The sequence below is a fragment of the Bubalus bubalis genome, chromosome 14 (assembly GCF_019923935.1).
Source record: "Bubalus bubalis isolate 160015118507 breed Murrah chromosome 14, NDDB_SH_1, whole genome shotgun sequence".
Taxonomy (NCBI): domain Eukaryota; kingdom Metazoa; phylum Chordata; class Mammalia; order Artiodactyla; family Bovidae; genus Bubalus; species Bubalus bubalis.
In genome coordinates, this window is record NC_059170.1 from 42,376,792 (window position 1) to 42,382,164 (window position 5,373).

A 5,373-nucleotide genomic window follows, 5' to 3' on the forward strand; every position below is an offset into this window, starting at 1 on the left:
TGCTCAGGACCGCCGGCAAGATGACTTGGGGAAGCGGGGCTCTTCCAGCCGTGGTCTTAGGACCAGCCTCCACCGCACCACCTGGAAGTCTGTTAGAATGCAAACTCTCAAGCCCCTCCCCTGACCAGCTGAATCAGCATCTGCATTTTAACAAGATCCCCAGGGGAAGGTTATGCACATAAAAATTTGAGGGGTGGTCCCAGCCCTGGTTAATTACCGGGGACCTAGTGGGTCACAGTAGCTGCAATATGCTAACCCTCCCTGTCAAACGAAGCTCTCACTTTTCAGGAAGCTCTGCAATCCTTCCTCGGGAAGGACTCTTGGAAATAAAGTAGATGAGAAGTGAATACAGACTCGTGTATTACACACTTGCATGTTCTCTCTCTCTCACACATACACACACGAACACACACACAAACACAGGGCACTGCTCAAGACAGCAGGTGCTCCTTCTGCCTTCTTCCCAGAGCCAGAACCCCCGTAGTACCTGTAGGATGGAAACCTGGTACTAGAGAGAGATTACAAATGGTAGCGGCAGTGGAGGGGCCTGCCATATGCCCCTGACTGGCTACTTTCTGCTGGCATCATGCCATCAGGCTGGCTTCAGAGGACCCAACCCTTGGTTCCCCCATCGATTCTGGGTCTACACAGGCAGGGTACTTCACCCGAGGTTTGCACGCATCCCTGCCAACAAGTCAGTTAATTCTGAATGGTGACAGGTAGACTCTCCTTTGGAATGGGGTTCTGGCCCTCGGGAAAAATCCCTGGGTCATTGCTGAAAGGAAACTTGAAAACATAAGCAGGGTAAGTTCTGCTGGAACCCATGTCAGAAGAGGAAAAGAACAGAAGCAAGTAGAAGAAAATGACCTCTATAAGCACAAGGCTTTGTCTACAATGGTCAGGGCTACAGTCTCGCCATATGTAGTATAGGAATTACTCATTAAAGTAGTTGCTGAATGGACCAGAAATCTATAAACTCCTCTTCATCATGAGAGGAGTTCATCTGCTTAATATGAAGCAACTTGGCTCTAATGTTTTTTCTGTTAATCCAAAGCCCCTATATCACTCTGATATGGAAGGCAGAAGCGGCCTAAGGCCACCAAATCCAGGCCTTGCTAACCTCCTTCTGATCTGCACTTTCCTAAGAAGGAATGTCCAGGTCTGATTCTTCAGGTTCATGATGGATTCTCCATGACCCCCATCCTCTATTGCTGGCCTTTTGGGCAGGAATAACAGATTACCTCCAAGAATAACATCTAAATGTATGAAAGAGCTCACAGGGCCACCAATACAGATACATCTAGTTTATGCATCCCTTAAGAGGAACTTATTCTGATTCACACTGACATGTTGTTACTGCTACTCAAAATTGTAATTGCTTTATATTTATCTCTTCCAATTAGATTAATTACCTGCTTAAGAGTCCCACATACAGAAATGTGCTAAAGCCTCAACAATGGTAGACAGGATGCCAAGAAGATACTAGAAATATTCGTCAGACCCTGGAACCTAATGGGCAAATCATTGATCTTCTCCACAGGCCTACAAAGATGGCAATGGGGTCGACAACTGCTCAACCTGACCACCAAGGAAGCTCACAAAAATGCACAATGCATAACTGTACCCAACCATCCAAACAGCCATCAAATTCTACATGCATCAGAGAAAGAGATGTGAGTACCGAATTCATCCAATGGGACCTGTGGACAGAGCTTCACCTCTCCCTGGTATCAGGCTAGGAAGTCATCGCCTGGGGTTGGCATGAAAATAGCTTCTCTTCCTCCCTTAACTCAAGAAGGGCACCAACACAGGTCAGAGAACATAATACTGGTTTGTTTTCTGAACTCAAATCCTTGTTCCCTTGGAACGGTGACTTCTTGCACAGGTGAGAACTGAGTGAATATAGTGTAAGTTATTTTGGTAAAGTTTCCATGATGTCACATCTAATATTCTTATTATATATTTCACTTAAAGTAGTAAAAAATAATGTCATCATAAAATAATAGTTTATTATATAAAATGATACAACTATACTGCAGGAAAAATATAGATTGAAGAGACAATCCTACCACCAAATACAACCAGGGTTGCTGGCAACATATTTATCTTATTTTATTATTATTTATTAGGACTTATTTCCCATCTTTTCCTGTGAATCTTGACCAAGAGAGGTAGATTGTGTGCATGTGTATAAATTTACTGTGTATAAACCTACAGTGTCATATCTTGCTTTTCTCTCACTTAAAATCACTTTCTTCTGTGTGTGTGTTTTCACATAAATCTCCTTTGAAAGATATTCTTCGCTAATTATCTTTTCAATTGCCCTCTCTGTAAACAACTGGGATTTTGGCCATCAAAGAACTATGAAAGCCAGCAAAAAAAGTATCTGAATGTTCAACGCCAAGTAGACTAATTTTGATAGTCTGATTTTTCTAAACGAAATTTCAGAAATAACAACCCTCAGAAAATGAAATGTTAATTACAACCTTTGACACAACTATATGCCTCTTCTTTATTAAGACTTGGGACTCACCCTGAAAATGCCACCGTGAATGAATAACGGAGGGGTGGGTGTCTGATTTCCCCCAAATCAAAGGTTATTTGGAGGTAAAACGTGTATTTTCACAAGATTTTGCTAAGTTACCTTTCTCTGTCTCTTCTGTTTTAACTTCACCTGCAGACCTGTCTGGTAATGCGCTAAATAAAGCAAGGGTCCTCAACCTCTGAGATCTAATACCTGGTGATCTGAGGTGGGAGTTGATGTAATAATAACAATAATAGAAATAAAGTGCACAGTAAATGTAATTTGGAAACCATCTCCCCCGACCCTGGTCCCTGGAAAAATTGTCCTTCATGAAACCAGGTCCTTGGTGCCAAAAAGTTTGGGGACAGCTTCCCTAAAGCAAAGCCTGTCCCAGTATGTATTCTCCAAAAGGCTTCCAGAACCGGAATCTTGATCAGCCAGAAGCGCCAGCCCCACCACCACCCTTTGGCATTTTATGGGTCATCGCTGTGGGAAGTTGAGTTCTGTTTGTTGATGTCCCTTCCCCACTGGCTAGTTTCACATGATGGAGAGCCACGCGGATGAAGGAGTGTTACTGGAAATTGCAGGGAGCCCGGAGGAGGCCCAGATTTGAGTCTGAGTCTATGCACTGGGGCAGCACCCGGAATAAAATCAGTGCGCGCTAACCCCTAGCATAGTCGTCGATTATAAGGCGACTTTTACACAAACCCGGCAGCGCTGGACAAGACCGGGTACCAGGGGACAAGGGTAAAGGAAAGTTGTGCAGATTTCAGTCCTCCTTCAGATAAGGGGGTGGAGGGAGATCTGGAGAAACATCTGTTTTCAGCCCGAGTTACCCGCGAACTTTTTTCCTGGAGAGAAGCTCCCGGAGCAATTTACAGCATTCCAGCCTGAGGCTCTCGTGCCAGACGCTCTGAATCAACCTTTAGAAACTCGAGCTGCCGGGAAGGGAAGGAGCCAGAGTCTCAGGGGTGGGAGCGCCCCCTCGGGCCTCTGCACGGAGACCAGCGGCGGGCCCGCGGCGTGAGCGCTCGCTCTCCGCAGCATCAGCCGGTCGCGCTCGTCTTTCCAAGCTCCGCGGCGTCGCCACAGGCAACGGAGGCCGATCTGGGTTTGTGCAGAACTTCGGGGACCCGGAAGAAGCGCCAGCACCCCCCTGCCCACCGGAAGCCTTTTCCGGGAGACTGGGAGACGCCGTCGGACGGCGCGAGCGCCGGGGTCGCGGGCTTAGGGCCGCGGGAGTCCGTAGGGCTGTGGTCTATCCCGGGGCCGCGTGACCGACAGGGGGAGCCCTATCACTGCGGAAGCCGGGGACCCGGGGCCGGGCCACCCAGGGGCGCGCCCTCCTCAACCGGGCCGTGCTCTCTTCTGCGGGTGGAGAGGTTTCCAGAACCAAGAGCGAAAAGAGAGGAGAGGACACACATAGACGCACATACTAGGTTAACCAGGACGCTCGAGCTTTCCATCTCCTGCACCCCGGAAAGCTGTCTGTCGTTTCTCCGGTTTTACTGTCTGATCTACTGGCTCAAACGGTAAAGAATTAGCCTGCAATGCAGGAGACGTGGGTTCGATCCCTAGTTCAGGAAGATCCCCGGGAGAAGGAAACGGCAACCCACTTCAGTATTCTTGCCTGGGAAATCCCATGGACAGTGGAGCCTGCCGGGCTACAGTCCATGGGGTCGCAAAGAGTCGGAGACGACTGAGTGACTAAGCACACACACTACTGAGTGTGAGAAGGGCCCCGCAAGGAGGAGGAAGGGCGCGTGCGTGCGCGTTTGTGTCTGTGTGTTTCTGCCCTGGGCCTGCGCAGAACGCTTTGAAAAACAGGCCAGTGCGCACCGTCTCTCCCCAGCCCTCTGGAGAGTGGTCAGGTCGTTTCCACCCACGATCGGGGACCGGTGAGAGATGCCCAGGGTCTGGTCCCTTCGGCTCCCCCGCACACACCGACACTGTGTGCCTACTCCCAGGGCACTCCCAGGCAGTACCCAGGACCACCCTGTCCCTCTTGGCGGTTCTCGCTTTCGGGCAGACGCAGACCTTGGCTGTGGGGAACCCTTCCCTGGCCCTCGCTCAACGGGTTCGTTAACGCCCTCTTTACGAATTAGTCAGATCAGCAGTGCCTGCACCTTTAGCTCAAAGCGTTGCAGGCCCTAGCGCCCTGGAGTAGAGGGAAGGGGTGGGAGTTGCCCCAGCCCACTGCTCCGCCCCTGCCCTCTGGCCTGACCCTTACCCGGCCTTCCGCTCTAGATGCTCAGTTCCGTGCCTGCCACCTCGCTTCTGTCTTTGGCCACCACTCCCCACAACTCTGGACAGGTGGGGCAGATACCCACTGTTTCCTCTCTCTCTGGGGTTGAGGGCTCAAGGCTGCATCCTCACGGCCCAGCTGAGTTTTGAGAATCAAGAAAGTGTGTCCACCTCCAAACACCTGTAGTAGTATTCCCTACCACCCCCACCCCAAATCTGGCTCACTGAGATCTCCGTAGCTAACCCAGAACAGATGATCATTTGAACTGGAAGTTGGATCGAAAATAAAAGGACGAATATGGTGCTAGGGTTGCAAATTCTCATAAAACAGTTCCTCGGGAAAGCGGAGACCACAGAGCCCCTCCTCGGGCGGACTCTTTTTGCCCCTGTATTGATTCCTTAATTCCCCTCTCTCCTCTCGCCTCACCCCTCACCTCAGGCCTTGTTTGTTTTAGTTACGAAACGCTGTGGCTACTTCGGTTGTGGCTGAAAAGTAACCTTGAAACACTGTCCTGTCAGAGACAAATAGTCTCCCAACCGTCGCAGCTGCTGGCGGGGCCGCTTGCGCCCTGCACCCGGCGCCGGGACAGTGGGACGGGGCTTGT